General features: G+C 38.5%; 1 protein-coding gene across 2 annotated transcripts in view; it reads right to left on the minus strand.

Annotated features, from left to right (window-relative positions):
* The window catches only part of GRM8 (glutamate metabotropic receptor 8), a 713,246-nt gene that overhangs the window by 98,004 nt on the left and 602,873 nt on the right, over window positions 1-12,369 (minus strand). The window lies entirely within an intron of this gene.

The following is a 12,369-nucleotide window of genomic DNA, read 5'->3' on the forward strand; positions in this document are numbered from 1 at the left end:
GAATAAATCGAAAGAGTGACATAGGAGAAAATAAGAACAACAAAAAGACCAAGCACATGTGTATATCACAACCCAGTTCTCTGCTTTTAAGAGGAAATCAGAGTAGGAAGGAGAGTTAATTAAAATTATTTTTGTCTTCAGAAGTAGTTTTTCATTCATTTTTTTTCTGATTTTTTTTAGCCTTCATCTTTATTGTTATATGTGTTATTTTTCAAGGCACTGAATTATATAATTTTGTTTATAAAACTGTAAGAGCATCTCATGGTTAATATTTGACTTTCTTAAACAATTCTCTATTTCCTGTTTTGGGAATAATAGAATAAATACAAGAAGAAAAGATTAAATTGGAATTTGAGATTCCAATCTGTGGACATAGACCACTCTTATTTTTAGAGGAGTATCATGGAAATGAAGAATGTGGGGCGTATAACTCAAAATGAAGGGGTAAGAGCAGTTAGAATAAATTATGATCTCAAACCTCAAAGAAACACCTAAACCCCCAACAAATAGGATGAACATAAATAAAATTATTTAGAACAGAAACACCAATAGAACAAAACAGATGCAATTTATCTTCTTGATAGATTCATAGGCAGCTTAATCTGGTCCATGTGAATAAAGCAGAGTAACGTGCAATTTACAGCCTAATCCCATGACATTGAGCCAAGCTGCAAATAGGGTATCCACAGTTAGGTGTGAAGAAGCCAAGTATGCAAATAATGAAGGGAGCTTCACATGAATAGTTCAGGCCAAGAGATGATCTTCATAGCCTGGGTGAAGAGCTAGGCTGAATCCAACAGGGTCTGGATAGATTTACCTTACTTCACCACTATCAGTTTATACAGTGCTGGGGACATCGATAGACCAGAATCCCTGCCTTGTCACATAAACCACTCTGTAGGACTATGACCATTATTAGAAATGAATAATTACCACAAACACCAGCATTTACTGTACTTGCTATGTTCCATATTCTTGTCAGTTGTTCAAATTATCTCCATTTATTGTTTATAGTTTTTCTAATTATTATTGTTGATTTTTACACTGACTTGAAAGCAAATAATTTATTCTGAGGGTTTTGATATTTGACACTTCAGGTCATTAAATGAGTCCCTACTAGCAATTTGCTACCATTGTTCAGCTATTGTAGTTTGCTTTGTTTTTATGTTGGGCATTTGTTTATTTGTATAGCTGTAAATGCCCAGATATTTTATTCTTCTTAGAGTAACAGATGTTCTCAAGAAATGGATTCCACTCCGAACATTACATTTGAATCCTCTCTGCTTAAAATTTGGTAATGCCCATGAAAACCAATTTGATTTGCTGTAAAAGGACATGCCAAGGAAAAGTCATATCTCAGAATACTAAAATAAAATACATTGGCTCTGTCTATAAGGAACCAAACACATCCACTTGAATAGTGAACATACTCTCATCTCGGAAATGTCAAAAAAAAACAGCTTGAGTGCTTTCTTATCCTTACTTCTCCAAGTAATACATTATTTTTGGGTTAGATACATACAGCTGGAGAAATAACCCCCTTTGTCTAAAGTGAGTTGAATGAGAAACAAAACACTTTGTAACCATGAAACAAAATTATTCATGAGAGCAGATGCATGTTTGAATAATTTCAGGTCTCAAAGTGAGGCGAGCAGTTAAAAACAAAGTTACTTTTTCGTTGTTTTCAGATTGGCACCTGGATTGTAAAACTTCAAAATAGGTCCCAGAGAGGACAATACAGCTAGAGTTACAGTGGAGAAGCAGTCCTCTTAAAAAAAAAAAAAAAAAAAAAAAGTGTGTACATGCTTTTATAAATTTTAGCTAGAAAGTTTCCTCATTTTCAGAGGGAACTTCCAGTCCTGCAAACATCAATCATGGTTGAGACTATTAAAAAAAAAAGAAGAAAAAAAGAAAGATACAAAGACTCTAAATGTAACATGTTTTTTGTTCCAAAATGTATTTTGCCTCTAAAGAGAGTGCCCATTCCCTTGCATTGCCCTTAGTTTCTTTCTCTAATTAGGTATAAATGCCAAGGCTTCTTCATTAGGGTCTTATAGCTTTATTTAGAATCCATAAAGATACAGGACCAAAAAAAAAAAAAATGGGTACAATAATAGGTACTGTTTTGAAGAGAGGGTTAGGGGACAGCATAAAGAAGAAATAGAGAACAACAAAATAGAGCCCTGATCTTGCCCTGATGAATGAGCTGCCTGCAGGGAGGCTGCTCCCTAAAGACGGAATCACGGATCTCTTCTGTGACATTCACTATCTCTAGACGGACTGGCAAGCACAGCAGACGAGACAGCAATGCCTCACTGGTGATTTCCTCCTTGTTAGGATGTTTGGAAGAGGACGACTTTGAAATCTTAAGGCAGAGCCAAGGCAGCTGTATCAGGGTGAGACCGGGCAATGCTCGGGGTCAAGTGCCAAAGGGCAGGAAATATGTAAAAAATCTAACACAGGTGACAAAGCCAGGCTCAGATGCCCTGTTGCCACCTTAGTAAAGAGGGATCAGTACTGATGCAAGGCACTTTCTATGCATTTTGCCAGAGCAAGTCATTTTGTATAAATAGTGGGATGAGTAATGTGCACAGGGAATGGGCTGCAGATAGTTGGAAAGGCAAAGTAAGTCCAGTGCTGATCTTGAGGCAAGTGTTGGCTACTAGAAATTTCAACACCAGTTGAAGAGTTTCAACTTCAATGAGATCCAAACCCCATCTCAGTTACTGACATGCTGGATAATTCTTGAATGGATCAAATTGTCTGGTTGGGCCTCAGTTCCTTCTAAAATGCCATTTAAATGGCTTAACAACCTATAATGAGACAAGAGTTGGGGGAAATGTGTTTAGAATCAGAACTAAAAAATGCTCAACTGATTTGGTGAATTCTCACAATTGTACAGGAATATTTGAGGATACGTTTCAGGGCTCCACGTGGTTATGCATGTAAACCATTATTTTAAACGGGAACTGAAAAATTCAATCTCACTTTTTCTGTTGCGTAGCCTCAGTGTAAGAGCAATGAGTTGAATGCTTCTGAAAGTCACATGTGCCTCCATTTGCAATTAGATACACTATGTTTTTGAAATTCTGGATAGTCTTGAATAGCAACACCTGTAATCACGTCAACAGACATGATCATTTTATGATTGGAGAAAGCGAAAGCAACAAAGGCATTGCCGCTTGAAATCTAACCCAATGATAGAAAGCTGCATTGTCAGAGGGAAGAAAGACTAATCTGCACTTACGTACCAGTAGCAACACTTACATCCTGCTCTGCCTTTGCTTTGTTTTTTAAAGGCACGACCGAACTTCTGTTTCAGATGAAAGAACATAAAAATGTTGGGCAGTGAAGTTTTCAAACCCATATAATTTTCAGTCTATATTAGTGATTATATAAGCCATTGATTTTTAACTAGAAGTCAAGTTAGTAGCAAGGCTTCTAATTATAATGAATTGCTAATATTTCATCTGGTTTTAAAAGCCCCAAAATAACATTGATCTATTTAATGGAAAGGTAGAAAGTAATAGAGAAAAAAATTATATGACACTATTGCATTCTGGGTTCATAAATTTTGGAAAGTTGTTTGTTTACAGCTCAAGATCTCAAATAACAGGAGCAGTACTTTCAGTTAGCTTCTACTGTTACTTATAAATGAGTCAATAAATAAATGGAAATCTCTGCGTGGAGATGAAATGAACCAGCAAAATACCAAAGAGTACAATGTAAAAAAAAGCAACAACAACTACAACAAATACCACAGATAAGATTTATTAGTCCAGATATGTCCTTTTTGGATAAAAACACAGTATGATGAGTAGTTAGGTCTTATAAAGGGAATAGATTACTTTCTCGCAGGTTTCTTCAAGAAAACGAAAAATGCCATAAATAAATACTGCAATAACGCTATTAGTACGGTTGCGAAACGTGAACATTCCAGTTTTGAAGATAGTACGAAACAATTCTGAGACTGATGGTATTTAGGAACAGGGTGCAGATGGTATGATATTCAACGAGGATGGATAAAATGTCTATTTGCCAAATTTGTTAAATAAAAATGTTAGCAAAATAGATCAATAAATGACAATCCTGTGTTTAATTATTATAGTGGCCCATGAATTTATGAGGTCTTCCCCAACTCCTCTCCTTTTTTTTTTTTTTTAATAAAGGTTTTATTTATTTATTTGTCAGAGAGAGAGAGAGAGAGAAAAAGCATGCACAAGCCGGGGGAGCAGCAGGCAGAGAGAGAGGAAGAAGCAGACTCCCCACCGAGCAAGGAGCCTGCTGTGGGACTTGATCCCAGGACCCTGAGATCATGACCTTAGCTGAAGGCAGATGCTTAACCAACTGAGCCACCCAGGCGTCCCTCAACTCCTTATTGTGAGTTTCAATACTAGAAATCAGCTCCATCTAAAACGTTATTAGTCAACTTTCCTCCCTCTGACAGATTCATTACATGATCTACTGATCCCACCATCTGTCCACACACTGGAAATATATTCCTTTACTTCGCCTGGTCCACCATAATTACTATGATTGGCACCTTCCATCTTGTACCTCCTTAGGGAAAAAAAAAAGAAAACTACAAAAGTAGTTAAACAAAACCCAACTCAGGATGTTATGCCATATTATTAGCAAAATGATAATATAAATATTCTGGCTAATAGCAACGGTTAATAAATTCTCATCCATCCATGGATTTTCTTTCATTGTTCTTTAAAATGGGTGTATGATGTATAACACGTTTTCTTTTACACTTTCAAATAATATAGCCAATTGATCTAGACTTAAAAAAATATTTCCCGAAGCCCTGAAACTTAGTAATATGATCCATGAGGTACATAAAAAGAGTTAGAGATAACAAAATCATGAAATGCCAAGCTGTATGGGTCATTAAAAGGACTAAACTAAGGATGAGAGGTAAAATGTCTTGCTGTCCAAAGCTTTATAAAGAAGTGTTGGGGTGAAATTCTTGATAAAGAGATATGAGAAAAGATTCTATTTGTGTCAAAGGCATCACTAAGACTTTGTCATTCTCTTGTGATAAAAGAAATGTGTTCACTTCCAATTCATCCCGAACTACTTACCATGGGTGACTGGTAATGGCTGGTTAGCTTCCTAATCAATATTTTAGTCTTAATTGACCAGAGAGTCCTAGCATGAGGGATGCCGACTGCATTGAGTTTCATTCAAAGTCATGCGATACCAAGTGTTTATTGTTGAAGAAATGCTCAAAGTAAACTAAATAAGAAGTTTCAGTGTGGCACAAAACCTAAGAATCTACATTAGGAAATGAAATCTAGGTATAACTGATCTTAAAAATAAGCAAAGGCTTTAATTAAATGAGCTCTAAATGTCAAAAAGATGACTAAAACAAAGAATTACTGAAGAAATGCATGGTTAAGTAAGTGGCTAGCAATATTCAAAATGTTGCAGGACTTCCCAAGGTATAATACGTGGGCATGATGATTTCAGGCTTAAAAGCCCTTTATAATGACTGTGGCAATCCTATAGCCCTCTGGGGACTTACACGTACTTTCCCTGGTTATAATGCAGTTAATAAGGCATTTGGCTCTGTAGAGTACATAGGCATTGTACTTCATCCTCATTTAATGATAACATCAACGGTATTTTTAAGTTCTTGATATTTTGAAGCATTCTCTTAAGTCCCCCATTTAAATATCAGAATTTCTGCTTTCTTTATTTAGCCAGCAACATTCATTGACTCTCATGCCACCAGTGAAAATACTAAGAAATCATAGCGTAACAGAATGTTGGATGGGACTTTTTCTTTACCCTAGAAATCCAAGTAAGACCCAAAGCTCCAAGGTCCAAAAAGAGTTGCCCCCAAGCTGCCATTGATTTATATTCATAAGAGTCAGTGAGCTATCTTGAAGGCCAACCAAGATGCTCCAGAAGCACCCCACTTTAAATATGGATGCCCCCACCTCACCCTAACCATAACCTCTCATGACATAGGGAACAAATTGGTGGGGAGGCCATCCATCTGAGGCTCACCAGCCTCCAGAGAAAAGTAATATTCATGGTCGAGGCTACTGGCTGCCCTCATCAGAATGAGGGTTTGCCAACGAAACCACTTGTAGACACTCCTGGTATCTGCACAAAAAGATGCTCTGGGTGGATGTTTGCTGAGCAACAGATCCTGCAGATACACCTGGAGCTACCACTGGAGAGATGGATGGTGAGATGGTGTTTTAGACTCTCTTGATGTATGTCCCACCCAACATGTGTGAGGTGTACGTCAACTGAGTGCTTATTGCTAGAGATTTCTAAAGGCTGGAGGCTTGCTGGAGGAGCCTGAACAAATGGGATAAAAATGATAATAACAGGGGCACCTGGGTGGCACAGTAGGTTAAGTGGCTGCCTTTGGCTCAGGTCACGATCTCAGGGTCCTGGGATGGAGCCCTACATGGGGCTCCCTGCTAAGCAGGGAACTTGTTTCTCCCTCCCCTCCCCACTTGTGCTCTCTCTCGCTATCTCTCTCTCTCTCTCAAATAAATAAATAAAATCTTTTTTTTAAAAATGGTCATAACAGAGTCTCTCAACCGGTTCAGAGTAAAAAGTTAGGGCAATGATTATGGTTATGTTTAGGGATAGCGGGTGGCTTCCAGGACCTTGGAAAGGAGGGAAAGGATTTAGTAGTTCAAATGTCTTCACTTTTATGTCAAAAAAAATATAGAAGTTAGATAATAGGCCGGAACCGTAGGCTTTTCCAGCAGCCTCTGAGTTACGCAATGAGTCCGAGTCATATCTTTCCTGGTCAAAGAGTTTGGATTGGAGATTTTGATCAATAGCAAGGAAGGACAGATATCATGGCTGCTGTTTTCTAACGGGTTCTTCATCAAAGAAGATGTGAGGTTAAAGCTGAACTCAACTCAAGGAAATCACACATACTACGGATTTGGAAACTCCAGTCAGCCAAGATCACTAGCAGATGGAACCAGACTGAATCAGAGTGAAAAAAAAAAGGTATTTCCCCACCACTGACAAGCCTCCAGTTAGATAAGATGAACTTAGTCTCACCTATTGCTCCTTCCTGCCCCCGGTCACCTGTAGAGAGAAGGAAGTAAGATGTCCAAAGAGAGAACACCAACCCTGGACACACACACTCCTGCTCTATTCCCTGCCCACAAGTCCTCCCTCACACTTCAGTTAGCCAAAATAATAGTGCTATGCTACACTGGAAAAGTGAGGGGTAGAGCTTTGAATAGGATATGAGATTTTATTCCAAATGCTGCTGGATTCGTTTTGGTAGCCAAAAATAATCAGAGAGCTGTGGAATTGGTACTCAACTTTTCTAAAGGACAGGAAAAGAAGAAGTAAACAAGGTTTTATTTATACCACTCTAAATCAAAATTATTTAGTAAACCATTTTTAATAACAAGAAAGGAAGAAATTTGGCTGCTGTTTTATATCAGTTTAAGGATCTCAAAATTAGAACAAAAACAGAACAGAGATGGCTGAGAAAGCAAAAAAAGAGGGAAACTTCCAAACACTATTATCTCCTTTTGACTCAGACGTTTCCAATGTGAGTTCATTACTCAGTTTAAGATTTTGTGAATTTTCATGACATGGACTACATTATTCACACCGATGATAACAACAAAAAAGATACATTCCAAGAAATAAAATATTTCTAAATGATTTTATTTTTTAAATAAAAAAATTCTCTTAACATAGTTGATTCAGTGCTGATGTCAATTTTAAACACTCAACAGTTTAGGGTTATCTGACCAGCATACAATACATATGGTTCTCCGCTTTACATTTCTCCACGAAAACTGCATGGCTTTCTCTCTTGTCCCTCTGTGGACTGCTATTTTAACTTCATATAATTACAAATTTTTGAAGATATTTTTTTAAAGGTTTATTTATTTATTTGAGAGAGAGGGGGAGAGTGGGGCAGGAGGGGTTAAGGGAGAGGGAAAGAGAAATTCAAGCAGACTCTTTGCTGAGTGCCGAGCCCAACGTGGGGCTCGATCCCATGACCCTGAGATCACGACCTGAGCCAAAACCAAGAGTCAGTCCCTCAACCGACCGTGCCACCCCAGCACCCCAAATTTCTGAAGATTTTTTAAGAGTTTGACTTCAGGTTAAACAATTAATCTCCTAAATTTATACGCAGTCATTAATCCATTGCCTACTAAAGAATATTATAAAAGGGTACAATGCTTTCCCTCATTTCAGTTAATAATGCCTACCCTGAAGACAAAAGTGTTGATCAGGTTAAAAAGTAAATGGAACTATTCCAAAATGGAAACGTAAAAAGGTGATACTAGGGCCTATCTGGCAGCTTCAGTATCACGACAACTGTTTGTAGCTCTTTAATCAGCTGGGAATCACGAAAGGGATGTGGACCTAGCTCGGATGAAACATGCTAAGCAAACGTACTACCTCTGTCAAGGTAGCCGGTACCCACAGGGAAATCAGGGAGAAGAACAAATCAAGACTGCAATCCCTCAAAATAAACCAAAGAAGAACAAGGCCTTTGCAAATTTACTGCTAAGCAGCAATGATTCAGCCCCATCCTTGTGATTCCTCAAAACACCCTGCCATGATACTTCTCAAAATTATTCTTCTTAAATGTATGCCTCAAATGTTAGCAGCTCCAAACGAACACACGAAAGCTTCACAAGTACCTAATAAGGAAAATGTTGTTTCTTCTCTCAAAACAGTGGGCCTTCGAAAGCCTGGGTAGTTTCTTAATCTAGCTTCATTTTTCGTTTTATATCATGTAGCCACAAGCCAATGTTTCCTAATTTGCTCCCTACAATGAGGCTGGCAAAAATACCAAGTACCTATTGTTTGCAAAGAGGTGCTTTCCAATTGAGGTATTTAACAATCCTGACAGGCCCCACGCAATGAAACTTTTGTTCTTCCAAGATACGCTGAACTTGTTCAAAAAGAAACGAAGATGCTGAAACTGAATTTTATTTTTATTTTTATTTTTTTTTAAGATTTTATTTATTTGACAGAGATAGAGACAGCCAGCGAGAGAGGGAACACAAGCAGGGGGAGTGGGAGAGGAAGAAGCAGGCTCATAGCAGAGGAGCCCGATGTGGGGCTCGATCCCACAACGCCGGGATCACGCCCTGAGCCAAAGGCAGATGCTTAACCGCTGTGCCACCCAGGCGCCCCTGAATTTTATTTTTAATTTTATTCTACTGCAAGAAGAAAGGGACACTAGCTCAGAGCTGCTGGTCAAATACTGACCGACGGGTACTTCTCAGGTAGTATTCACATGCTGTCACCAAAACTGGAATGAAACCAGGTGGAGAACTTTAAGGGAGGAAGCTTTCCTTAGCTGGGGTCAGTCTGTTCAGCTGTGGCAATGGTAGAGGCCAAATGGTTTCTCCCACTAATATGTGGTAATAAAGCCTGTCTTCTCCTGCACTCCTCTGACAATGTAAGTTAGCCCACGACACATCCTATCCATTTAGAAAGGAATGTCTACTCTATTATTGGTTGCAAAGTGTTAGGACTGTAAGCTGAATACAAAAAGCAAATTACAGACACCCGAGTCAGTCCCAGGTCTTCCAGGTTTTCAGATCTAAACAATATCAATCCCAGAAATTATCCTTTTTAAAATTCCAGTCCTTAAAAACGCTCAAGAGTTTTCACTCAGGACTCCAAGAACAACTTAACCCCACATGATAGAATGTTCTCTCTATAGTCACCTGAGATGTGAGTTTATTGCTTATTCACTTGGATTTCAAGACCAGAACATTCTGATTTTCCTTTTAACCCTTCTCTGACTCCAGACGGCATCACCCTTTTCCAAACTCCCTGATTCCTAAAGTTAACTTGATATTTTCTTTTGGTTTCTATTGGCTACCTACCCACTCACACCCCCCCACTCCCTCACACACCCCACCACCCACTGCTTCTTTCCTATCTCATTTCTTTTCAATCAGCACTTTGCCTCATGCCTACTCTCTACATCACATATTCATATTTTCTGGCCTTTAGTCATTTTATATTTGATTTCAGTTCACCTGCACTCCCCCACTGGGAGACAGTATAGAATAATGTTGGATGAAAAATCCTTGCATCAGTGAGCATGGAGTGGGATATGGGTCCTAAACATCTGTCAGGTAGGATATTTCTTGAATTATAACTTTAGGGCTCAAAGCATTAAGCCACTCCAGCTGCAATAGCCAACTTCATTGTATGAATATAAAATAAACTAGAAATTAGAAATTCAAAATATCTTCTATACTCCAGGAAGCAACTTGCCCACTGACAAGGACTAGAAGTCCCTAAAGAAGTTTTTATAAGTGGTAATGAATAATTTAGTTTAGAACTATTCCTATTACCCATTTTTTAGAAGGTTGAAGAGTTCTTGAAATACACCTTCCTTTCCCTGAATGCCACTGATGCCAAATTATAAAGCTATTTAAAAACTTCAGGAGCATTCTTTGATATTCTTCCCAACCCCCCCACCCATAAATTACCACTTCTTCTGGCTACTCCACCCTTGGAAAACCAGATACGTGGAAGGACAAAAACACAATATAGAACTCTTTCTGAAAGTGGGCATCCAATTAAATAATATATTCATTCATAAGTATCCCAACAAAATCTTGCCTTAAGAACATATATTTAGAATGTTGGCAGCTTAAGTTATGACCAGCTTTAAATATCACTCCTAGGATGTCTGTCATTTCTTTTCCAAATCTAATTGTCTACACAACTAATAGACAATTACCCTCTCTCCAACTAAGACAACATTTCATGAAGTTACTTTCAAAACCGCATTGACCCTGCTGGACTAGGATAAGGAGCAGGCTCCTGAATTTGCTGTCCATTATGCTAGGACGCCTCTGCAGTAAAATTCTAGATATGCAAGAAAGAATAAAGTTATTAGAGATTATATAATGCCACAAAATATAAACGGAGCTGTAACCAACAGAGGACATTTTTTATTTATTTATTTTTTGTTTTCTAAATGGGGTGGGGAGGAGTAGGGGGAGAGGGACAGACAGAATCTTAAGCAGGCTCCATGCCCAGCTCAAAGCCCGACACAGGGCTTGATCTCACAACCCTGAGATCATGATCTGAGCTGAAATCAAGGGGCAGACGCTTAACCGACTGAACCACCCAGGTGCTCCACCAACAGAGGACATTTTAAATAAATACCAGAAATATAGGAAATGGAGGTTGATTGGTTGAAAGACAAAAATAAGTGGAGGACTCATAACCTAAAATATACGGCTAGGGTGCTTCAAAGAACACCAGTTTGCCCAAAGGAAACTCCATGAAGATATAACAGCCAGATACAGTAGTTTGAATTTTGTACAATTTAAATGATATGAAAACACTGTGCTGAAATAGTAGATGTGCAGGATCACTGACTGCCTATGTTACAGAACCGGGATAAGACATCCACTCCATCCAACTGGCATCTACCTCTAGCAGAGAGCTCTCCTTAAAGAAACTGAACAAACAAATGGGAATACTAAGACCTCCAGTGTGTATGTATGCTGGCCATCCTCAGGAGAAAAAACCCTCTTCACCTGCCAACAGATATGCCCCACCATCCTCTCACCTGCACCAAATTCCTGGTCTGACTTCTTCAGATCAGAGATTCAGGAGGGGAAAAGTCAATCATCTTTCACAGCAGCAGAGGAAACCCATTCCAATTATCCAGGAATTTTTTAAACCAACTATCACCAAACAGCCGGAAGGGAAAGAGAGAACAGAATATAGACAAACTGAAAAGCCTCTGATCTTGGAGGAAACAGAGGTATTCCACAGAATGAAAAAGAACTTTAGGGGTGCCTGGGTGGCTCAGTTGGCTAAGCGTCTGACCCTTGGTTTTGACTCAGGCGGTGATCTCAGGGTCTTGAGATCAAGCCCCACCTTGGGCTCCATGCTCGGCTCAGAGTCTGCTTGTCCCTCTCCCTTTCTCCTTCCCCCTCTCATGCACTCTCTCTCTCTCTCTAAAATAAATGGAGATAAAATCTTTAAAAAAGGAACTTTTAAAAACTGTAAATAATATATTTATAGAGATTCAAGAAGAAAATCTATCCATAAATACAAAATAAGATGCCATTAAAAGAGAATACCAGGCATCAAAATTGTTACTAGTAAAGAGAATAGTATAATTGTTGAAATTAAAAGTTGGAAAGAGTGGAAGACAAAATGTAAGCATGTGGAGCATATAAAGCAAAAAGACAAATAAGAGAAAAAATGTAAGAGAAATAAAGGATCATCCCACGGGGTATATGATGTTTGTTTGGTTAGCAGAATTCCAAAAAGAAAACTCAGAGAAGATTGAGGGGTAGTATAATACCTAATAATTAGTACAAAGAAATGATCCAGTGCTGAGGACCTGAGTCTTGACAC

The sequence above is a fragment of the Ursus arctos genome, unplaced genomic scaffold (assembly GCF_023065955.2).
Source record: "Ursus arctos isolate Adak ecotype North America unplaced genomic scaffold, UrsArc2.0 scaffold_3, whole genome shotgun sequence".
NCBI lineage: Eukaryota > Metazoa > Chordata > Mammalia > Carnivora > Ursidae > Ursus > Ursus arctos.